The 25,953-nt window shown below is 41.6% G+C and overlaps 1 protein-coding gene across 1 annotated transcript in view; it reads right to left on the bottom strand.

The window, feature by feature from the left end:
• The window catches only part of LOC126986540 (hemicentin-1-like), a 202,535-nt gene that overhangs the window by 32,345 nt on the left and 144,237 nt on the right, over positions 1-25,953 (bottom strand). The gene's annotated exons all lie outside the window — the stretch shown is intronic.

Genomic DNA, 25,953 nt, shown 5'->3' with positions numbered 1-25,953 from the left:
AAAAGAGAAAGAAATGGAAAGAAGAGACGGGAAGTGAGGAAAGTGAGGGCGAGGTGAAAAAATAGAAGTGAAAAAAAAATACTGCTTAAACTAAAACCATATCGTATTAAAAGAGAAAGAAATGGAAAGAGGAGACGGGAAGTGAGGAAAGTGAGGGCGAGGTGAAAATATAGAAGTGAAAAAAAATACTGCTTAAACTAAAACCATATCGTATTAAAAGAGAAAGAAATGGAAAGAGGAGACGGGAAGTGAGGAATGTGAGAGGGGAGGTGAGAAAATAGAAGTGAAAAAAAATACTGCTTAAACTAAAACCATATCGTATTAAGGAAAATTTTAAGAGTACGGTTGCTATTTCTCAAGATGATGATGATGATGATGATAATGATGATGATGAGGATGACGCAATAAAACTACTTCTCATAATTCCTGCTGCAAAAAACGAGATCATTTCAAAACAAGGCTTCAACTTTACAGATCAATAATTGGCGTAACGAATATCCTGGTATCGTGCACGGTTTGTTCATTGGAAGTATAACGAAATGGCGAATGATGCAGCCGTGTGCGTTACTAATTATTGCCGCACGTCTCATTAAAACATGTCAGCATAACAATTAACGGAAACTGAACAGGGAACACCTTTTTTTTATATTCAAGTTTTTTTTTTTTTACCGTCGATATTACGAGACTGCTGCTATAGTATTCCGACTTATTATATATTGCTCGTATTATTAAGACATTCCAACCTGATAATTAACGGAAACTGAACAGGGAAACACCTTTTTTTTTAATATATATATTTTTTTTTACCGTCGACATATTACGAAACTGTTGCTATAGTATTCCTGACTTGTTATATATTGCTCGTATCATTAAGACATTCCAACCTGATAATTAACGGAAACTGAACAGGGAAACACCTTTTTTTTTATATTTATGTTTTTTTTGTTTACCGTCGACATATTACGAGACTGCTGCTATAGTATTCCTGACTTGTTATATATTGCTCGTATCATTAAGACATTCCAACCTGATAATTAAAGGAGACTGAACAGCGAAATACTTTGATATTTACGCTTTTTTACCGTCCAAATATTACGAAATTGTTGCTGAAAATATTCCTGACTTATCAATTACTGCTCGTCTCATTAAATTCCAACGTAACATTAAGCACAAACTGACAGACGATTCACATTTTTTTTATATTTATACATTTTTTATGCCAATCATTACGATATTGTTATAAAAAATGTTCATGACTTATTAAACATTGCTCGTCTCATTAAAATATTCTAACGTAACAAGCAACAGAAACTGGCCGGCGAGGCATTTTTTTTTTATATGCATTTTTTTCTTTATAGTTGATACATTACGAAACTGAGTCGAAAAATGTTCATGGTTTATTTATAATTGCTAGTCTCATTAACAAGCCAACGTAACTCAATTAACTGTAACTAATAGGCGAAGCACTTTTTTCATATCTTTTTTTTTTTTTTTTTTTTTTACAGACGAGATAATGAAAAACTATTGCTCAAAATATTCATGACTCATTAATCATCGCTCGTCTCTTTAATATTTCAACCTAATAATCAACAGAAACTGACAGATGTAACACTTATTTTTTTTTTTACAGTCGAGATAATGAAAAAAAAACTATTGCTCAAAATATCCATGACTTATTAATTATCGTTCGTACATTACCATTCCAATGCAACAATCAACAGACACTGACAAGCGATATATTTATTTTTTATATTTATACTTTTTTTTTTTCTGCGGTTAATACATTACGAAACTGTTAGAGCAATTCATGAGTCATTAACTATTGTTCGTCCAATTAATATTCCAACGTAACATAATCACCTGAAACAGAGAGGTGATATTTGTTTTCCTTCACTGTTCTCCGTTTTCTCATCCCTTCCCTCTCTTTCCCTTCCCCTTCTCTTTACTATTCAACTTTTACTCTTCATGTCCATTGTTGATTCCCGCCTTTTCACTATCATACTTTTTTCCTTTGGTTTAGTCCTTTTTCAATTTTCCTTTTCAACACATTATGAAACAGTTACTCAGAGCTATTCATGAGTCATTAACTATTGTTCGTGCTATCAATATTCCAACGTAACATAATCAACAGAAACAAAGAGGTAATATTTTTTTTCTGTTAATCGTTTTTCAATCATCACATTCCGAAATTGTCGCTGGAAAAGCTTCATGAAAAACTAATTACTGTCTCTCATATACATTTGAACTGAAACAGACAGGCAACAGCTATTTTTTTTTTCTTTTTCATGCATTTTTCTATCACAGTATTTTGAAATTATTTACTTGAAAAGCTTTATGTGTAACTAAATATTGCTTCTCTCATTGTCATTTGAACTTAATCAACTCAAACAGAAAGGCAACAGCTATTTTTTTTTCCTTTTCATGCATTTTTCTAATTATTTACTTGAAAAGCTTTATATGTAACTAAATATTGCTTCTCTCATTATCATTTCAACGTTACTGAACTCAAACAGAAAGGCAACATTATCATTCTTTTGCTATTTTTGCATTTTTCAGTCATCGCATTTCGAAATTATTTACTCGAAAAGATTCATGAGAAACTAATTATTGTTTCTCTCACCTGGAACGGACAGGCAGGACAGGTCTTTGTTGTCTAAGCGTTTTTACAGCCAATCTAATTATTACGAAATTCTTACTTTCGATGCTTTATGGGTCACTAATCACTGCTCGTCTTGCTAACAGTCACATAAGACCCTGAATAACTAACGACCACAGGCACATCATCGCAAATAAATATGTATTACCAACGTATTACAAACCTACCATCCACAACATCCTCCTTAACCTTTAGACGGCGGCAGTATTTGAAGAGTAGCTCCCCCAAAATGAATGGTCTATATACAGTCACTGCCAACCTTCTCAGTAAATATAGTTACGCCGCATAAGAGATGTTTTAACTACGATATCGTCTGTATATAGATTCTACTGTCTACAATCTGGAAGTGTTGTTATATTTCTGCCATACAAAATTGACTGACTGAATTCTGGACCGTCTGTATAGAGTTCCACCGCCGTCTAGTGTTCATTCACAACCAAGAGCTACTATTTATCAACTTAACTGAAGCTATGCACCTAAACACATTCACTTGGGCGTTTTTATTCGTGAGGCGTAACAATCGAGAGTATTGCTCGTGCTCCCGCGGGTCGTTAGGCGAAGATGCTCAATTAGGAAATATTTCGTAAGTGTTAAAGTTTGGTCATGAAGCGTGATGAGTCCACGGAGCAAGGTGCTGGGTGAAGAGAGATGGATGAGAGAGAGAGAGAGCCAGAGCGAGAGCAAGAGAGCAAGAGCAAGAGAGAGAGAGAGAGAGAGAGAGAGGGGGGGGGCTAGTACTGGTTAGGAAGCCGTACGTAGAAACTGCCATGGAAGAGGAAAAGGAAGAGGAAGAAAGCGGAAACGGAAACAGAAAAGAAAGAAAAAGAAACTCCCTGGTAACCTTGTGAGCGTGAGAAGGGTGGAGGAGGACGATGCCAGACTACCAAGCGGAGCAGTGGAGTGAGAGGGGAGTGAGAGAGGAGTGACCAGACTGCAGGAAAGAGGTAGGGGAAGGCGATATAAGTAGTGAAGGAAAGGAAAGGGGTAAAAGAAGGAATAAGTGAAGTAAAAACGATGAATGTAGACAAGGCAGAAAAAAAAACATTTATGAAACTGAGGGAGGGGAATAAACAGATGTGAGGATGAAATAATGAATGAAAGGGGAAAAGAAAGGGATGAGGAGAAAAGAAAACTTGAAAAAGGAAGGACTAAACAAAATGAAAAAAGTATGAAAGTGAAAAGGAAGGAATCAACAAAGGACATGGAGAGTAAAAGTTAAATAGTAAAGAGTAAGGGAAGGGAAAGAGAAGGAAGGGATGAGAAAACAGGGAACAGTGAAGGAAAGAAATGAAAAATAAGCTAAGATGAGCGCAAAGGGACGGTAGAGAAGAGGGAAAGTTAAATGAAGAAAAAATACAAGAACGGAAAGGGAAAGAAAGGGAAAGATGAGAGAACAAAAGAGTAAAAAAAGGAAAGAATATAGCAAAGGAAAATAAGAACAAAATGCTGTGAGGATGGGTCAGAAACAAAGCAATGAGAAAAAGTGAACATAGCAGAAATGGGAAAAAAAGAAATGGAAAAAAAAGTAAAATGAAAAGTTGTGGGTCAGGGAATTAGCAAAAGACGTTAAGGAAAAGATATGAACAGAATGAAAAAAATAGGAAAGAGGAAAAGGAACAGAAGTAGATAATTATGAGGGGACGGGGGAAGAGTGAAAGGGAAGAATAGCAAAAAAAAGATGATGGAGAAATAAACGAAAGTAAATCAAGAGAGAGAGAGAGAGAGAGAGAGAGAGAGAGAGAGAGAGAGAGAGAGAGAGAGAGAGAGAGAGAGAGAGAGAGAGAGAGAGAGAGAGAGAGAGAGAGAGAGAGAGAGTCGAACAGAAATGAGGAAAAAAAGGGAGCCGGGAAACGGAAAAAAAGTAGTACCAGTGAACGGAAAGGAAAAGTAATAACTAATCTAAATGGAACGAACAGGAACAAACCAAAGGGAAAAAAAGGCAAATAAAAAAATAGAGAAGAACGAAAAGGTAACACATAGACAAACAGGTACAAATAAAAAATAAACAAAAACAGAAGACGAAGCAAATGATCTAAAAGGAAGGGAAGGGGATGATGAAACGGAGACACAAAAAAACGGATAAGAAAAGAAGACACTGCGAAAGGGGGAAGGGAGGAAAGAAGGGACAGAGATAGAGAGCGGTAAAGCCGAGGAGACGGAGGGGGAAATATCAAAATTGTGTGAAAGGGAAAGGGTTTGGAACGACCGGCAAGAGGAAAGCGGCTGGCAAAAATGAGAGCGAGTTTTCCAGCAGATGGCGAGGCGAAGTGTGTGTGGGGACGAGACGGACAGGGCGCGTGGGAGGGGGCAGGGCGGCAGAGGGCGGTGACAGGGCGGTGGCATCGGCAGCGGACGGGTGAGTGAAATACAGTGTCCGTGTAAAATGCGCCGGCGAAGGGAACAGCAGCTTGCAATGTTACCTTTATGAAGTGTTGATAATAAAATGATAATGATGATAATAGTAATGATAATAATAATGGTAATAATAATAGCAATGATGTTATGAAGTTTTGATAATAAAATGATAATGATGATAATAGTAATAATAATAATAATGGTAATAATAATAAAAATGATGTTATGAAGTTTTGATAATAAAATGATAATGATGATAATAATAATAATGGTAATAATAATAATAATAATAGTAATGATAATTAGTAACAAAAAAAATGATAAAAACTAAAAAGATCGATAATAATAATAATAATAATAATAATAATAATAATAATAATAATAATAAGAAAAAAAGAAAAAGAGGAACAATAACAAGAAAAAGGGAAAAGAATATAGATAAAAACACTAACAAAAACGATAACAACACAACCACCACCAAGAAAATAACCCAAAAATAACAAGAACAACAACAAGCACAATAACAATAAATAAGAACAATCAACAATCAACAACAACAACAATAGCAACACCGCTCATTATTAAACAAATCTACTACAGAGAAACGATTTTACGCATTGCAGACTAATTTGATTGATTCGCGTTTCAAAACCTGATGAGTTGGACCCCCCCCCCCCCCCCACACACACACACAAAAAAAAAAAAGGCCGATCTAATTCTAATGACGGTGTGATATGTACATTTTACTTTTATTCAACTGTTTCTTTATCTTTTCGCTGGAATGATGACTATACGGTAAGGTGTAGTGCCGAGTTTCTGCACCTGTTGATGACGGGATCTGTTTCTATCGTCATCTACGTCTATTAATAATATCTGAATCTTGCTTCTCCTCTAATTACCTGTATTTATCTATGTCTGTCTTTTCACCAATTTACCTGTCTATCTACTTATGTACTACCTAAATCACTAGTAATCTATTTATTTATCGACCTAACTAACTGACTAGCTACTTATCTCTTTATCTATCTTATTCATCTATCTACCTACGCGTCTGACAAATCAACTAAATCACTTGCTATTAATATATACATCGACCTAACTGACTGACAATATATATTTCTATTTACCTCTCTAATTACCTATCTAAACATGTAAATACCTACCTACCTACCTAACTAAATGGCAATCTACGTAACTATCTACATATCTTTGTTTCTCCCTCTATCTCTCTCTAATTACCTAACTAAACATGTAAATACCTACCTACCTACCTAACTAAATGGCAATCTACGTAACTATATGTCTTTCTTTGTCCCTCTCTCTCTCTCTCTCTCTAATTACCTACCTAAACATGTAAATACCTACCTACCTAACTAACTTAATGGCAGTCTACGTAACTATCTATATGTCTTTCTTTCTCCCTTCATCTATCTATCTCACATTAACACTCTTTCCCTCTGATACTTTCCCTTTTGTCTCGCCTCGCCTGTCTCTCTCTCCATCCAGCGCGCGGTTCACAGTCTTTAGTGGCGGCGGCAAACAGGACGTGCGCGCGAATTCAATTAACACGACAATGGGGGAATTATAAACCTCCGAGCACCAAACATGAATGCAAATTGATAAAGTGTAATTCTCTACGTGACAAACTGAGTGAGCGAGGTCTCTTGGGGCTCGTTCACACACACACACACACACACACACACACACACACACACACAGTACGATATATTCCCTTCGGTAACTCAGCTTAAACAGGCGAACGGGAATGAAAACACGACACATTTTTGCTGAACTTGCTATCCGTATACGTCGAAGAAACAAAATACAAAGACTGACTTGCAGGACCAGAACACAACATGAATGATACACGAAACTGAAGAGAAAGATGCAGCAGGGAGCGAGGATGAACAAGGTAAGTGTATCGCCTTTAAAGAGCGAGGGCACAGGAGATTACGTTGCATCACATACTCAGGGCATCAATAACATCGACAAAAGAAGAGATGGAACAGGAAATGAAAACCTTGTCATACTACGCTCTTGTTACAGCGACGGAAAACAAATATGAGACAGCTATGGGTAACTTTTTTTTCAACATCCATCACGTCGGGAAGCAAAATATGAAAGAAAAAAAAACATTATAAAGGATGCAAGAACTAAACATTTACCACACTTTCCCTAAACGATGGAAAACAAAGATGAGACAGCTATGGGCAACCTTTTACAACATCCATCACATCGGGAAGCATAACATATGAAAGAGAAGAAAGCTTAACACAGGAGGCGACAACTAAACATTTACCACACTTTCCCTAAACGAGCCATTCATAAGAAAAGGGACAGAAAACTAACCGATGAGATAAGATAGTTTTGCGCAGCCTTTTGCCTCATTCAACACCTAAGTAGAAGAATGAGATAATGCCATAAGAGAGAATCAACAACCCATCACACTCTTGCTAAACGCATCCGATAGTATATATATATATATATATATATATATATATATATATATATATATATATATATATATATATATATATATATATATATATATATATATATATATATATATATATATATATATATATATATATATATATATATATATATATATATATATATATATATATATTTTGTGTGTGTGTGTGTGTGTGTGTGTGTGTGTGCAATTGTAAGTTTAATCTAACAGTTACAAAATACATATAGAACTACTGTGTACGCAAGGTTGTTAATGCTGAAACAAAGCAAGGAAAAATAGTGTCTTACTTGTTCAGTGAGACTGATGTGCCTGCTTGTTGTTGGCTATCATATCCCAGTCTGGTTTCAAAGAGGATAACGCCACACGCATGTCGGCTGTAGGATTGAGTCGATTTCTTTATTTGCTTTTTAGTCAAGGCTGAGAATCCACTTTCACATAAGTATGTGGTTGTGTGTCTTTATCAGGTGCACACTTACTTGGCGACTGAACAGTGACTTGTTTTGTTACAAAACGATCCATGCCGTCAAAGCGTTTGGTATAACAGTATGTGCCACTGGGTACTGTGTCTACGCTCACGCTCCCGCGGTACAAACGCAACTGCCAACTGACGGTATGGTAGTTTCTGTGACGCGTGAAGATTTCGAACGCGTACTAATCCTGTCCCGGACTTGTATGCGTGGCCCTTCCCCCCAACCCGCCGCCCCCTCCTCTCTCTCTTTCTCTCTCATATTTATGACAACGTGGATTATATTATTATGTGACGACCCACTGAATATGAGCTCGCGACCCGTACTTTGAAGAACCCTGCCGTAGAGAGACAGAAGGAGAAGGAATTATAGGAGAAGGGAACAGATCCCACGAGACGGGACACAATCCCCGATTAATACCTGGTACCCATTCACTTCTGGATGGACAGGGGCGTAGGGTATCTGAAAAGCCGCCCAAAATTTTCCACTCCGCCGGGGAATCGAACCCGGGCTCTGTCAGTTGTGAGCCGAGTGTGCAAACCACTGCACCACGAGGCCCCTGTGTAATGCAAGAAACAACAGCCACAAAATAATAATCAACTCTTTCTAAAATCGCCATTCAAAGACAGAAATAAAGAACACAGATGAAGCTGGGAATATTTTTCAAACACGGACTAAAGTTACATCACAGGAGGAGCAAAAATCAAGCCTCAAGTAAGTCCCAACCGCACGTCACACTCTTGCTAAACTCTTCCATAGTGATAAAAAAAGCTACAAAGAGATGGCGTTGTGTAAGCTGTTTAAAGTTTCCATTATTTATGCAAAGGGGGAAAAGAAAGAGAAAGGGAAGAGGGTTATGAGGTCCTTTAAAAAGCAGGGCGGCGGGCAGCTACTATTATGCTAATGTAGAGATAAGGACGAAGGAACGCCGGGAAATTAAACTTTATCCCCGTCCTTCCTGGGAGATAAAGAGTAGATGCAGGCACACCACCACCACCACCACCATAATCAACCACCACCACCACCACCACCATAATCAACCACTACCACCACCACCACCACCACCATAATCAACCACCACCACCACCACCACCATAATCAACCACTACCACCACCACCACCATAATCAACCACTACCACCACCACCACCATAATCAACCACCACCACCACCACCACCATAATCAACCACTACCACCACCACCACCATAATCAACCACCACCACCACCACCACCATAATCAACCACTACCACCACCACCACCACCACCATAATCAACCACCACCACCACCACCATAATCAACCACCAACGCCAACTCCACAAACACCATCACCACAAACCCCGCTTGCAACTTTCAACTACTTTTTTTTTTTACGTCTACGCCTATAGCGCCGGTAGGCTTGCTTGAGGGGCCTGGATGGTAGTTGGCCCCAGCCCGTCATGGCGCAGGCAAGTGTTTATAGTGGCGCCATCTTCTCTACCACCATAACCATCACCACCACTACTACAATTAACAACACAACCAGCAACCACCACCATCACTACAACCACTAACTGTAATCGCCACAACAACCACTACTACCAACACCACCTCCACTACAATCACGACCACCTCCCCAACTACCACCACCACTACCACATATAAAGAAGAGGAGGAGGAGGAGGAGGAGGAGGAGGAGATGAAGTAACTCGAGGTATTTACAGAGGCAACAAACACACACAAATGCATCGCGAACACTCTCTAAATAAGGACGCTAATGCCTTTAATTCGCCTCACTTAACATTAAACTCCTTTACGTAAATAGATTAACACGTAATTGGGTAAACAAAGCATGCGAGGAGGAGGAGGAGGAGGAGGAGGAGGAAGAGGTTGTGGTGGTGGTGGTAAGGACAAGTGAACTCTGCGGCATCTGGGTGTAGAGTCTCTGGTTCTAACTCTCCTTTAAGAACACTTGGCTGACCCTTCAATGTGATAAGTGAATGCGATTTCTACTCCTTACTAATCTTGATGGCAGCGAACTTCCGGAGTTTAATTCTGAGTGTTTTTCATATTCAAGAAGCAGAAGCCTTGTCAAACTATCACTAGGCTCATAAAACTACTCATGGAAATACCCACAACAACCTCTACGAAAGCCTTATCAAATGTCCGTGTGTAGGCGCCGGAATGTTTGAGAATGTGGGTCTTAGCTGCGTGGTTTGGTGCCCTGGTGTTTGGTAACTATAGAATATTTACAGAATCATGTTTTTAGAAGTGGCCTGCATAGTGATCTTGGTGACAATGGAACGCAGGGAGACTTTTCATTACCATCCATACTTAAGTTAATATTCCAGTATCGCAAAGAAGTGGCAAACAATATCCTATACATACAAGGTCAGGCTATATTCTAAGGGTCTTAAATATACCTGTTAGTTAAGCCTGTTCCAGTGTGTCTCCAGAGGCTTACCGAACCACACGGAAGGACTGACTTTTTCTTCCTCGGTGAGTGTAAAGAGTTTTCTCTCTCTCCCTCCCTCTCGCTCTCTCTCTGGCTCTGTTCACACGCCCTAAACATTAACCCAGAATAAAATGTCCTTAATTAAACAACACTCAGACCTTGATAATGGCACGTGCGAGAGAGAGAGAGAGAGAGAGAGAGAGAGAGAGAGAGAGAGAGAGAGAGAGAGAGAGAGAGAGAGAGAGAGAGAGTGTGAGTGTGTGTGTGCGTGTGTTATTGTTGTTTACGTTCCTGGTGGAGTGACTCGCTTATTGGCGCTTTAAATTACGGAAAACAATATATTTTCCCGCGCCGTCATAATAATTAATTGCCACTCAAACAACTGGAAAGGCAATGCACTTAACGTTTGCGACGGAAGGAACAGCAATAAACTCCATTTGTCTCTCATAAATGAAGGAGGATGGATGATGGTGCGAATTCTGCCCGGCGGCTTCATGCATCACAAGGACAATGGGAGGAGGGGGAGGAGGAAGACAGGAGAGGAAGAAGGGGGTAAAGTTGGGGACGGAAGAATGGGGATGGAGCTGTTGGGACGAGGAGGGATGAGGTGAAGGGGTTTGGAGTAGGAGGAAGAGGGGAAGAGAAGGGAGGGAGAGGGAAAGGACGGGAATGGAACGTTGGGAGAGGAAGGGAAGAGGCGAAGGGGGAAGGGATAGGGTTCATGGGTGGGTGTCTGGAGAATTGAGGGATAGGGCGGAAAGGAAGGAAGGGAGGAGGAAAAGGAAGGGCGGCGGAAGGAAGACAGGGGAGGGGGACGCAGGGAGGAGAAAGAGAAAGGAGGAAGAGGATGACGGATGGAAGGGGAAGCCGGAAAGAAGGAAGGAAGGGTGGAGGGTGGAACTGCATGCTACCCGTCACACACACACACACACACACACACACTCGAGCGGGGTGGAACAAAGCCAGAGCACTCGAGGTCGTCCTGCGTCAAGGGTCCGCCACTCACTGAGGCCTCGAAGGGGAGAAGTGAGTGAGTGAGAGGCGGACCAGCGGCGCGAACCCAAGCCAACCACTCCGTCCCTCAGGAGTCACCATTACGGTACGGTGCATTCAAGGCGTTTTAGGGGGTGTCAGTATTTCTGTACCGGTAAAGGAAACGGTTGAAAAGCAATAAACAATGAAACAAGCCCAATCATTTGCTGTTGTTATTTGTTAGGTTGTAATAAGACAGACCAGACAACACAGGCGAGCCATCACGTACAGGATCTAGTATATACTTTTAACCAGGGGGACCAGGGTGGACAGTAGTCATTCTCGTCGCCATTATAGCTGAAAGAATACACGAGACATTACGCACGAAAGGGAGACACAATAGCATAGGCGAGCCATCACGTACAAGCTGTTATATTATTTGTGACCAAGATCATGGGGGTGGAGTGTTGGGTGTGCATGGGGAGGACAACGCAAGCCGGCAAGTCAGTCCCTCTTATTAGCATTACATGAGTGTATACAAGACATTATGTGAAGGAGACAGGAAATAGTACAGACGAGCCATCAAATATATGACCAGGGGAAAGAGGTGGAGCGTCGCAGTGGGGGAGGACAACGCGAGTCGGCCAGTCAATTCTATCTTCGTATTACATCGCAGACAATATGAGAATATGTGCGGGAAGCAGAGGAAATATCATAGACAAGCCATCACGTACAAGCTATTGTGTTAATATTTAATTAGGGGGAAGCGGGTGGCTTGTCGCATACAGGGAGGTCAGCAACAACGGGCCAGTCTGTTCTCCTCGTCGGTATTACATCAGAGGATACAAGACAGTCCGGGCGCGGCAGACAAGTGAGATATTACAGGCGAGCCGGCACGTACAAGCACTTCTCTTTTTTCCCCTGGGCCGGTGCAGGGCTGGGCTTGGTTGCGTTCTCTCCTCATCCATCACGGCCTATTTCATTATTACTCGGTGATAAATTACCCGCGCAATAAAGAACTGAGGATGTAGTGCCCCGTCTGCTGAATTCGGATTAGACGCGATGAGAAACGGTGTCGCGGCGGCCCATGCACCGAGGCGAGGCATTCAGGGTTTGTGTTGTCTGTCCGTCCACTCCAACCAGCCAGCAAGCCAGCCAGTAGCCATCCAAGCCAGTTAGTCAGACATTCAGCCATTCAAGCCAGCCAGCCAACCACTCAAGCGATCCAGTCAGACATTCAAAGCCGGCCAGTCACCCATCATTCATTCGCCCCAACCAACCACCGAGCCACCCAGCCGGCCGTGTGATGCATATTTACACGAGCATAGAGACGAACCACCGCTCCCTCCTGCCCTCCCCTTTGCCGCATCTCTGGATATACGACGCCATCCCAGCACCAGCCCGGAAATATGAGTGTCTTGTTACTTTTTACCGCTCTCTACTTTTGAGTGGCGCCATATTTCACCCCAGCAGTCGGCGGTGAGAACCTCTAATACGTGCACCGCGAGCCGCAGCTGGGACGCGACCGCCCAGTCCATCGGCGCGTGAGAGGAAGACTTAAAGGGATCGAACAAAGTCCCTCGCACACCTGAGCCTCGCCGCGCCTCGCCTCAGCCACGCAGAGCAAAGGAAAAAAGAATGTACTAAATAACTATGCTCATTAAGGCGGACAGCGGAGAGGAGTGATTACTTAGACCAAGGGTTGCCATAAAGCTATTCCCCATCGCCAGGTGTTGCCTTACCTTATAATTATGACAGAGGGGAAAAGAGCGTGCAAAATGTAAGGCGGACAGTTGAAGACGGCAGAGGAAGAATAATCACTCAGTCCGCCATGACGCGCTCTTACAATTCAATTCAACTTTACCACATAACTCCAACCATTTACTTTCAATAACTCCGTCACGTTCTGGTAAGCTCCTGATTGAGGCTCTCAGCAGTAGCCGCGAGCCTCTACTCCATTGATCCTCCAAGTATTGTATCATTTTACGATCAAATTCGGCTCTATGTCGTTGTAACACTTCTCCAACTATTATCAAGTAAGGCGGGTCATTGGGCCAGTTCGACAGTCCAACCCAGCCATTGTAAGCGCTCAAACCAAACTATATTTTCCACAATGATTCGTTATTTCTACTCAATACCAGATACTAGAGAGCTTTCCTGTGTGGTTTCCGAAAAATTTCCTCCTTTTTATATCAACGCCAAACACTAGCCAAGGAATTTTCGTGGTATTTCGTGCTTGGTTGGGGAGCTTACGAACTTGCTGTAGTGGACTGTAAAACTGGCCCATTCTCTCGGAACCTTCCTCCTCAGCTTTATGCCATGGTAACGTTCATCCCTCTACACCCCGCTAAGGCAGATCACTCTTGCATTACGCCTCTCTGCCAGCCAGGAGTCTCATCTTCGCTGATCCTCCATCGCCAGGTATTGCCGCTTCTTATAAAGGAAATTCAATTTTATGCCGTTATACCGCCCATCCCTCCTGCCGGGTGGTGTGCCCTTCGTTCATCGGGGGGAGGTGATGCTCTACACAGTTTCCGCCACAGCACTCGCCTGTTATGCCAGGGTAGGGTTGCCTCTGTGGTGATGGACCTGGCCTGCACAGGAGAGGCGGTGGCTGAGTGGTTAGCGTGCCGGCCCCGCATTCCGCCGCGCTGTCCATGATGCGGGTTCGAATCCACCGCTAACCACCTGGGATTTTTCAGTCACCCCAAGGTAATAGCCTACCGGCGCTATAGGTCACATGTAAAAACAAAAACAAAAAAACAACAACAACACAAAAAAACAGCGCAATCAAGGATGTCTAAAAACCGAGGTCCGCGGTCTCAGACGCTTCCAGCTCTCACAACAACTATTCCCAAAGACTTCAAAGAGGATTACTTGGGTTCCCTTGAGTGTTTTTTCATATTCACGGTGCAGAAGCCTCCTCAGACTCTCAGCTGACTCATAAAACTATCCATAGAAAGGCCCAAAACCTCTAGGAAAGCCTTGATAAATGTGGGTGTGTAAGCCTCGAAGTGGTTTGAGAATACAGGCCTACGTATCGCGCTTTTTTTCTTGGCGCGTGACGGTACTTTGGGTTCCTAAGCCTTTACAATCCGCTAAGGCAGACCACTCTCACAGCCACTGATGTACTGTATATCCCCGCCAGCCTCTCGCATAGACCTCTTGGCGCAGCGTTCGTGGGACCATGTCGACTCATCACTATGCAATGCCTCGGTGGGCCATGCCTCGAGCCCCTGGCATGACCCTAAACGCGGCGACTCACGGGTGGCTGAGTGCAGAAGACTAATGGCAGTATGGCTGAGTGGTTGACGGGGCTAACTAGATAAATAGCTGAATGGTGTATATGGTTGATTATGTAGCTGATAGACTGGTTGACCGGATGAATGGTTGGTTGGTTATTCTAATTGTTCGATCGGATGTTTGTTGCTAACTGGCTGGCTGGCTGGATAGGTGGATGGCTAACTGTGTGTGTGTGTGTGTGTGTGTGTGTGTGTGTGTGTGTGTGTGTGAGGATGGCTGGATGGTCTGACTGAGTGGGTGGCTGGGAGGGTGGCTGGCTGAGTGGGTGGCTGGCTGGCTGGGTAGGAAGAGGTTTGATGCCTGGGTAAGTGGGCGGAAGGATGGCTAGCTGGCTGATTGGGTGGATGGGGACTTTGGGTGGATGACTGGCCAGTAGAGTGCATGGGTCAGGTGGGTGGGTGAGGGGTTGGTTATGTAGAGTGGAGCCAAATGGATAAAACAATGGGAGAAGTTAAAATTACGGTATAAGTTGGCTCAGTCATCGCGGGTTTTGCTGTAAATATTGAGCGCGAGTTATAAATGTTTTGCTGTTTAATGTTAAGCCCGTAATGGAGGTTTTAATCATCTATAATGCTTCACATTTTTCATAATTCCCTCCTGGCGTACGGACCCTGTTAGTTATTATTATTATTATTATTATTATTATTATTATTATTATTATTATTATCATTATTACAATACACATCGCTAAGAATAAGCTCCACATTCTCAGAAACGAATCAAAATAAACAGAAAACAGTAAATATAATGAAACTAAAAATGTAATAGTAATAATAATAACAATAATAATAATAATAATAATAATAATAACAATAATACTACAATGACCATGAATGACCCCGCGTCTAAAAACTCAGTGTGTTGTAACCGATATTAATCTGTTCAGCGCTCGAGGCTAACCATTTGAAGAGCGCGTCCCCCTCCCCCCCACCCCGCCCGTCCCCTGAGCCGCCTGTTATGACGCACGGGGCTCCTCGGCGATGAGTATAGTCACCCCTCAGGCGTCAGGGACAAAAACATATCTAATTCTCGTCGCCAGACCAGGGACTTGACCTCTGGACCTTCAGGTTGTAAGGTTAATGCTCGATCGGCTGGCCTATCCAAGCCTTTACTATTGATCAGACTATTATTACTACTACTACAGACTGCAACTACTGCTATTACTATTACTCCTATTGATACTACTAGGGTGCTGCTGCTACTACTACTATTATTTATACAACTATGGTGAAGGCTTCTTAGTTGTCATACTCTTACAACTACTACTACTATTACTATTACTACTACTACTACTACTACTACTACTACTATCGCTCGCCATTACCTCTACCACCACTACTTCAATACCTAACACTTCTAATATTATTACAACTGTTATTATCATTATCAATCTATTTCTATACAGCACACACCAATACAATCTCACCAACACAATCACCAGCCCCGCCTAGTCTCTGTCCTCGAGCGTCTGCTAAGGGAAGCGCGGAGGAGGGCTGGGAAAATGTGCCTTGGGAGTCTTAAATACGAGGGTGTTAGCGGCGCCGCCTCTCCCCCGCCCGCGAGGAAGCTTGATAATAGAGCCTAGCTTAGAGGGATTAGGAGGGCGGCGGCGTGATGGAAGGAGGAGGAGCAATTCACGCTGGCAAGATGGAGGGAAGGAGGCTGGCGGGCAGGAAGACAGGCTGGTTAAGGAGGAGAGCAGAAAGGATTAGTGATAAGAAAAGGGGGAAGAGAAGAAGGGAAAAAGGAAGGTAGTGAAGAAAGGGAGGGTTGTCAAGAAGGAGAGCTGGAAGGATTAGTTATCGGAAAAGGAGAAAGAGAATGTAGAGGATGAGAAGAAGAACAAAAGAAGGCAGAAGAAGGAATAGAAAGTTAGGGAGAGAAGGTGAGGCAGGTTAATGAGGAGAGTTGGAAGGATTAGTGACAGGGAAAGGAGGAAACGAAGGTAGCGGAAGAGAAAAAGAGAAGAGAAACAAGGCAGGTAGAGAGCAAACGATGATTAAAAAGGCGATTATAAAAGGAGGAAGAGCAGACTGAAGAGAAAAAAATAAAAGAAAACAAAGGAAGAGAAGTAGAGAGGAAGTGAGGCTGAGTACAAAAAGAAAGTTGAAGGTTTAGGAAGAAAAGAATAACGAAAGGCAAGCAAAGATGAAATTGAGGCTTGCTAAAAAGAGAAGGAGCTAACCGAGGAGAGAGCTGAAAGAATATGTAGAATAAAAAGACAAAATAAAAGAAGGCAGATAATAAAAGACGGTAAGTGTGGGTAGTGAAGCGGAGATGGTGAAGAGGAAGAGTGCAAAGGATTTAGAAAGAAAGAAAAAGAAAGAGAGATGAGAATACGTAGAAATCGAGGTTGTGTGGGAAGAGGAGCTGGATACAGAAGGGAGATAAGAAGGATTAGAAAAAGACAAGAAAAGGGAAAAAACAAGAACTGGAGGTGGTTAATGGGAAAGCTGGGAGAGTTTGGAAAGAGATAAGAAAAAAAGCAAGGATATAAAAAGAGTCTGGGTAGAAAGAAGGATCTGGAGAGGAAGGCTGAAAAGGTTTACGAAAATGAGAAGAAAAGGGAGAAAAAAGCAAGTCTTGAAGATAATAGAAGGTAAGAAGAGAAGGGTGATAAGGAGAGGAGTTGAGAGGGTTTTGTAGAAGATAAAAAAGAAAAGGGGAAAACGGTAAGTCAAGAAAATGAGATTGGAAGGAAAAGAGAGCTGTTGAAGAGGAAAATTGAAAGGGTTTTGACAGGGAAAGAAGGAAAACGGGGAAGAGGCAAATTTAGAAAGGGAAACTTGGTAGCAAAAGAGGGCTGTTAAAGAGGAGATTAAAAGGGTCAGGAAAAAAAGAAAAAAGGAAAAGGAAAATCTAGAAAGGGGAACTGAGTAGCAAAAGATGACTTAAGGAGGAGAAATGAAAGGGCCAGGAAAAGAAAGAAAAAACGGAGAAAAGGCAAAAAATCTATTAGGTGGAGTCTGGATAGCAAGAGAAGGCGGTCGAGGTGGTAGCTGGGAAGGTTTGGAAAAAGAAAAAAAAGGTATAGACAAGTTCATAAGGTAAGGCTAGGTAGGAAGGAGTAAGAAGGGGGGGAAGGAGGGAGGTTAAAGAGGAGTGCTCCGAGAACTTTGGAAAAAAAATATAAAAGCAAGGCAGCCATTGAAGAAAAAGTGAAGCTGATGGAAGGAGATGGAGATGGGAGGGAGGAAGGGAGGGACAGAGGGAGGGAGGGAGAGAGGGAAAGAGGCTGATGTATAGGGAGACAGAGGCGGTGTAGGAGAATAGGTGTAAAGATGAGGAGTGAGCTGAGAGGAAAGTCTGGGGGTAAAATGCAAAGAAGGTATTGGAGAAAAAATTTAGCAGAAGGGAAGGAGGAAGAGAGTAAAGGAGAAGCGGTGTGGAAGGAAAAAGTGCCGAAACAAAGAGAAGAACGAGAATATGATGGAAGGGGAAGGAAGGTTAGAAGAAGAACAGTTGTTAAAATACTGATGAAAAAAAGGAGACATTAACTAAAGGAAAAATTAGCCTGATAAAGGAGTGAGATTGAGTGAGAGAAAAGCGTGGAGACAAATGGAAGAACGAAGATATAATTGAAGGGGAAGGGAGGTCATACGAAGGTCAGTTGCTAAAATACTGATGAAAAAAAAAAGACATTAACCAAAGGAAAAATTAGCCTGATAAAGGAGTGAGATTGAGTGAGAGAAAAGCGTGGAGACAAATGGAAGAACGAAGATATAATTGAAGGGGAAGGGAGGTCATACGAAGGTCAGTTGCTAAAATACTGATGAAAAAAAAAAGACATTAACCAAAGGAAAAATTAGCCTGATAAGGGTGAGATTTGAGTGAGAGAAAAGTGGAAGGTCAGTTCCTAAAATACTGATGAAAAAAAAGAAGACATTAACCAAAGAAAAAGTTGGCGTGAGGAAGGAATCTGATAAGGAGGAATGAGACTGAGTGAGGAAAAAGCGAGGAAAGAAATGGATGAAAGAAGATATAATTAAAGGGGAAGGAAGGGTGTACGAAGAGCAGATGCTAAAATAATGATAAAAAAAGACATTAACCAAAGGAAAAATGAGTCTGAGGAAGAAATCTGGTAGGGAGGAAGGAAGGAAATAGATTACCGATAACTTCCATACCTGAATATAAGAAATAGAGATGGAAGACGCAGAAAAGAAGGAATGACGATAAATGAACCAACATCATAAGACTTGAGAAAGAATATGTCAGGAAGCAAGGAAGAAGAGTTTACGAGTTACACACCTAATAGAAAAGAGGATTAAAACGAAAGAAGGATGGAAGGAAGAAAGATTGAAGGAGACAAGACTTACATGAATATTGACGAGAGGAAGACAAGTGAAGAAAAATATAATGCGACTGACGAGGATGAGTGACTTTAAAGACTTTCACGAATGAGAGTAAAGAAGGAAAAAGATGGAAGTGGGCTGGAAGGAAAGGAAGATTGAAGGAGACCAGATTCAAGTGAGTAATGACGGAACGACGGAGAGAGGAGAAAATAATGAGGCAGAGGAAGAGATATGTTGGAAAGAAGACATTAAGAAGTCCACGATTGATAGTAAAGCAGGATAAAGATGGAAGGGGGATAGGAGGAAGGCTGAAGAAATGCAGAATTACGTGGAGAATATTGAGAAGACAGCTGGAGAAAATAAAAAAAAGCAACTGATGGAAGAGAGGAGACTAAGGTATTTTAAAACATTTCGTCGCCCAAGAATATATATCTGGCAAGGCTTTCATAGGCGTTTGGTACATTTCCAGGAGTAGTTTTATGGCCCTGGTGGTAGTCTGACTCTTCCTCTGTGCCGTGAACCTAAAGAAACACTCATTAGAACCCGACTGACCCCCTCTTTGACCTTTAGAAATAGGTTATGTGAGAAGCCAAGGTGTCTTATAGTATCGCCCTAAGAGTTTTACAATCATTAGAAAAGAATGAAAAAGATGAGAAGGTTGAAGGAGACCAGAATTACATGTAGGATGACGCAAAGAAGACAAGAGGAGAACAAAGACAAAATAAAATAAATAAAACGCGACAGAGGAAGAGATTGGAGAGAAGAAAGAACAGATAGAAAAGCCTTCCCAAGCTATGTATCCTCCTCATCAGCATTACCCCACAGCATAGCGCTCAGCCACACAGCACTGGCTTATGCGACGTCTATCCCACAGCCTGAGACCAGGAATCGTGCCTCCGAAGCAGACAATACCCTTTGCCTTGCCTTAATTAATACAGCAAGCATTCAGAGTTACCTGAGAAGGCACGCGTTGATGATTTGAAGGCAATGGCGATGATGGTGGTAGTGATAGTAGTAGTAGTAGTAGTAGTAGTGATGGTGGTTGAAGTAGTAGTAGTAGTAGTAGTAGTAGTAGCCGAAGCAGTAGTAGTCGCCCAAGGTAAACGGTTTAATTAACACCTCAAACAGTCTATAGGGTCACGAGGGGAGGGGAGGTGGAGGAGGGAGCGTAGTGGCTAAGGGCGTGGAGAAGCTTGCTAAGGCCTCACAATGGACCCTCATTAGAAGGCACGGCCATTAACGCGGCTCCTGGCGGCTCGCTTGAGGGACACACACCGACCTGCCCGCCTCACACCCACCCCACCTATCCATAACCGTGTCCCCAGGAATCGAATCCGAACGTACCGCTTTCAGGCAACGGTCATGAAGGTACTCACGGATTATTTATTTAGGGTACAGTAGAAAGAAAAAGGTATAAATATGGGTGTGTATAAAAGGCATTCAAGACGGTGCTCAGGAAACAAGATGACCGATTCCCATATTGTTTTACGCAACTGGAGCTAAAAAAATATAAAAAAATAGGTAAAATATAAAAACGTTTGTATTTGAAGGTGTGATCAGAACGTTTGTATTTCAAGGTGTGATTTGAACGTTTGTATTTCAAGGTGTATTATTCCAAGGTGTGATAAGAACGTTTGTATTTCAATTAATCCAAGGTGGGTAGCGGGCTTTTTTTCACATTTGTTTCCTTTTTTATGCCCTTGAACTGACTCCTCTGCTGTAAAAAAAAAAAAAAAAAATTGTGATCAGAACGTTTGTATTTCAAGGTGTATTATTCCAAGGTGTGATCAGAACGTTTATTGCTATGACTTCAAGATTTAATACGAATGTGTTCACAGCAATAACTTCAATGTTTAATGGCTAATTCATGCACGATTCCAAGCAGTATTAGAACCATTGCAACTGTGAATTTAAGGACGATTCAGCGTGTCTCTCTCTCTCTCTCACCCACCCAACGCAAGTTCCGGGAAACATTCAACACGACCCGCTGACGATTGGTGGAAATATTCGTCACAACATTCACGGATTCCAAAAAAATGATTCAGCGCCTCCTACGTGGATTCCAAGAACTTTCCGAACGACGCTCATTAATAAAAAGAAAAACGAGAAAAAGGTAAAGGAAAAAAAAGAAAAACCATCACTCACTCGCATCATGAAGCAGACTCACTTGAAGGGAGTGTGGAGAGAGAGAGAGAGAGAGAGAGAGAGAGAGAGAGAGAGAGAGAGAGAGAGAGAGAGAGAGAGAGAGAGAGAGAGAGAGAGAGAGAGAGAGAGAGAGAGAGAGAGAGAGAGTTATTTTTGGGTCACTATCTTTCCTTCAGACTTGAGATTGATATTTTTTTTTCACCATTTTCTTTTTTTCTTTATCCAGACATCCTCAACATTATTTGCTTTCTCTATCCAGTAACGCCACTATTATTTTCTTGTTCTCCTTTGCATAATTACTCATTGTCTTTTTCCATAATGTCATTTCTTTCTCTTTTTTTCCCATTTTCTTTTAGTCTTTTCCATTAATTTCCATCGTTTTCGTTTTTTCTTTACCCAGACGTCTTCAACATTCTTTTGCTTTCTCTATCCAGTAACGCCTCTATTATTTTCTTGTTCTCCTTTGCATAATTACTCACTGTTTGTTTTTCCATCATGTCATTTTGGTTTCTTATTTGTTGATTTGTTTTCCTCACCACGTCTTGTCCGCAGTCATCCTTGCGTCATTTATTCATTAAAGTCTTCCTTTAAAACCAACATTCCAGTCGGTCGGTTTTTACATATTCTTTTCCTTTTATTCCTTTACCATGTTTTTCGTCTTCTGTGTCCGCTTCATTCAAAACACCTTCCTTTGTTCATCTTTTTGGGGGTCATTTATGTCAGTCATTCCTTTTCCGGCGTCTTTGAATCTATATTTTTCCTAATTATCTTTAGATTTTCTTTTCTGCTTCCTTTTGTAACATTTTATCTTCTGATATACGTTATGTCTTTCGTCTAATGAGATCTGGATATCTATAAAGTTCAAACAAAATTTTCTCTCACTATTGCATGCCGAGCTCGTACAGGCGCCCGCTTCGAGTGCCTCAATCCTATCCTTTCTCTGCTTAAGTGACGCAGGTTCTTGCCTCACGTCAGCTCGCCGGCCGTGACAGGAGACTAATCGAGATCATCCGTCGTAGCACAAGGCAGGGGCGGCGACTTGGCCTGAGAGTCTCTCCTTGAATCTGGCCGGCCTTTCCCTGTGCTTGCTTGCTTGCTTGCCTATTTAGGGCAGGGGAAAGGGATGAAGTGTGTGGGAGTGCTTGGACAGGGTAAACGGTGGTGTGTGTGTGGGTGGGAGGGGGGGGAGCTAGTATATGTGTGTGTGTGTGTGTGTGTGTGTGTGTGTGTGTGTGTGTGTGTGTGTGTGTGTGTTCCTTTCCAATGATTTAGGGAACGGACGGACGTGTAGGCCCCTCGTCTAGGTCACCTTTACCTTCGCTTTCTGCATTTGCGTGCCTGCGAAGCCTCTCGTAGGGGGCGGCGGCAGTGGGAATTCTTAAAGTGGTGTGGCTGGCAGGCCGAGGCGCGGGGAGGGAAGGTGGAGAGCAAGGATTAAAAGAAGGAAAGAAGCGCGGTGACGATGATGATGATGGTGATGAAAATGAGAAGGGTGATGAAGAGAAAAGGTTAAAATTATCTGTTAAAAAAAAGAAGAAAGGGTAAAGCAATAGAAAGTGAAGAAAGGGAAGGAAAATGAGAAAAAATAACTTTGTAGTAGGAAAAAGCAATAAGAATGAATAGGAGAGAAGAAAAGGGAAGAAAAAAGTACAGATTATAATAATGATGATTAATAAAACAGTACATAATAACATAATAACTAAGCTATCATGAATCAACAACTCGGCATTCCTCTCTTAAGTAAAATAATAATAATAATAATAATAATAATAATAATAATAATAATAATAATGATAATAATAATAACAACAACAATAACAGTAATAATAATAATAATAATAATAATAATAATAATAATAATAATAATAATAATAATAGGAACTGGAATAAGAGAGACAGAATCCTTAATAAATATCTCACACCTCCGCCTCGTCCGTCACTCGCCAACACCGTCACCATCAGCTCATAACACATTCTTTCGCTTTTTAATAAATATTTCATGTCATCACCTTCGACCGGCGACATTTGACCTATAAGATATATTTGTTTTACTGATGTTATGCATTTTTTCATATTTTAATTATTTTTTCGCTTATTCTTTTATCTATTTTGTTTTATTCCTTCTCGTTTTTATTTTTATTTTTATCCTATTTTTTTTTTTTGCCTTGATTGCTTCTTACGGTGAAAATAAAATATCACCCTCAAGTCTGAAGGAAAGATAGTGACCCAAAAATAACTCTCTCTCTCTCTCTCTCTCTCTCTCTCTCTCTCTCTCTCTCTCTCTCTCTCTCTCTCTCTCTCTCTCTCTCTCTCTCTCTCTCTCTCTCTCCTTAGCCCCCTTGTCGCCTCGCTTAAGGCCTAATGCCCTACACTCTCGTCCACCCGGGCCTCGTATTACTACAGGAAAATCAAATTAATTATGCCTCTCGGCCGCCGCCAAACGTGATTGGGAATAAACCTGATTAGTTGGCGGCGGCGGGATGAAGTATGCGAGGCGGGGCGGACGTGTGGGGGGTGGGCTAGGGTGGCTGGGGAAGGAGGGGAGGGTGTGTGTGTGTGAGGAGTGGAGGGGGGAGTTTCGTGTGTGTGTGTGTGTGTGTGTGTGTGTGTGTGTGTTTGGGATGGTTGGCACTGCACGGGATGACGGACACACACACACACACACACACACACACACACACACATACACACACAAGGACAACATGAAATTAATCTTCTCTCTCTCTCTCTCTCTCTCTCTCATTTTGCTAGCTTTTGTTTCATATATAATGTTTAACTTTTCGGTCTCTCTCTCTCTTCCTCTTATTCTCTCTCTCCTAATGCTAGAAAACGCTGCATTCATATAACAACATAAATCTCTTTCCCTCTCTCTCTCTCTCCCCTAATGCTAGAAAACACTACGTTCATATAACAACATAAATCGCAGAGTGCCCCTAACTAACCACACTTGCGGAAATGAAAGTGCCCGTTACGCGCATGTGTGGCATAACAATGAGGCGAAACGCATTTATTTATGGCCCGGGACACACGAGGCTGCTAGGGGGTTGGGAGAGGGGGACGGCGCAACAGTCCATGGTAAGTGCTCCTCCGATACCCACGAGGGACTGTGTGCGCCGGGGTGTGTTGCCAATACGGAAACAAGAAGTGGATGTGAGTGTGTTACGCATTCTATTTTATTTTTTTCGGGCATCTATTTTATTTGTTTATTTATTTATTTATTATTATTATTGTTTTTTTTTTGTGTGTGTGTGTTATCTATGTATCTATCGTGTCTTTATACCTCTGTTTATATATCTACGTACCTTGGTGAGGGAAATCAACGTCTTAATACTTATTTATCTGCATTTAAGTATCTATTTATAACTATCTATCTGTACCTCTATCCAATCATAGTTCTATACATGAGCCTAATCTGTCTACATGTTTACTCAATTTATCTTTCTATTTGCCTAACTTATCATATATTTCTCTATCAATCTATCAATTTATCTATTTAAACATCAATCTCTCTCTATCAATTTACCTATCTATTCATTATTTTATCTATCTATCTCTCCATTAATCTATCTATCTGTTTGTTCGTATCTATCTATCTATCCCTCTCTACCTATCTTTTATATACACAGCACGGTGAGGATATTCGCACACCCTGGGCACATATTTCGCAGCGGTGAATGTGACGCGATAATGTGCGAAGCGTTTCATGTTATTTTCCGCGCGAGCTCCCTGTGTTCCCCTTTAGTGCCGTGGAAGGCCGGGCGCACCGAAGGACAGCAAAGTGATATACTCTACGTCACGGCGGCGGTGTCATCTTTAAGTGATGTAGAGGAGGCTGGGGAAATTAAATAGCCCGGAATGGAAGGGATAGAGGGAATACAGTGCTGTCGGTAATGAGCAGGCTTTATTCCGATTATTATTATTATTTCTTTTTACAGCAGAGGAGACAGTGCAAGCATGTAAAAAAAGAAAACAATAATGAAAAGAAAAAGCCCGCTACTTACTGCGCCATTACTTTATCAGATGAAAAAACAACAACTTCGTGAAAAAGAGAAAATATTTAGTTCGAAAGAGTCGGTGTTATCTTTGGAGTGATGGAGAGGCTGCTGAGAGAGTTATATAGACCGGAATAGAGGGAATAAGGGCGGTCGCTAATTCGTACGCGTTATTTCAGTAAGAACTTATATCAGACGAAAAAAATACTACTCCGGGGAAAAAAAAGAGAAGAATGTATAGTTTGTAATTGGGTGCGGTCGGTCATCTGTGCGCTATTCCATTTAGTGTTTATACCAGATAAAAAATAATAAACTACTTCGGGAAAAAAATATGGGAAAATATATGAAAAGTAACTATAAAAATGTATTTCCCCTTTAACCCTTTGACTGCGGATTTCCTACAAGAAGACATCACCAAGCTACAGGAATGGAACAAAAAGTGGCTGCTACAATTCAATGAAGAGAAATTAAAGTCATGCAGCTTTGGAGGGGAAATCCAGCACACCAATACCACATGGGAAACACTCCACTATCCACCACAGAGGCAGACAAAGACCTGGGACTATATGTTACCAGGCTACCAGGGAAGGAGAAATTCGTGCCAATCGCAGCGGACGGGTTAATGGTTTAGTCGGCAGAATCAAAGTATAAAGAAAATGTAATGAAGAAAATACTACAACACGCTGTTTTGTATAAAGCTAGACAGAAGTTGGCAGAGAGTAATGTTATCTACCCTGCGTACTTTCAGAAGCGAGACTTGAGGCTCATCACCAATACCTGTGGAAGCACCTCTTGCGTTCTTTTTTGTTTTGTTATGCCCTTGCTGGCGTCCTCTAATGAAAAATACCAACTTTACACATT

This window comes from Eriocheir sinensis, chromosome 62 (genome assembly GCF_024679095.1).
Source record: "Eriocheir sinensis breed Jianghai 21 chromosome 62, ASM2467909v1, whole genome shotgun sequence".
NCBI classification, from domain to species: Eukaryota; Metazoa; Arthropoda; class Malacostraca; order Decapoda; family Varunidae; genus Eriocheir; species Eriocheir sinensis.
Note: the sequence above shows the minus strand (reverse complement) of the source record. Positions and strands in the feature narration are given on the sequence as shown.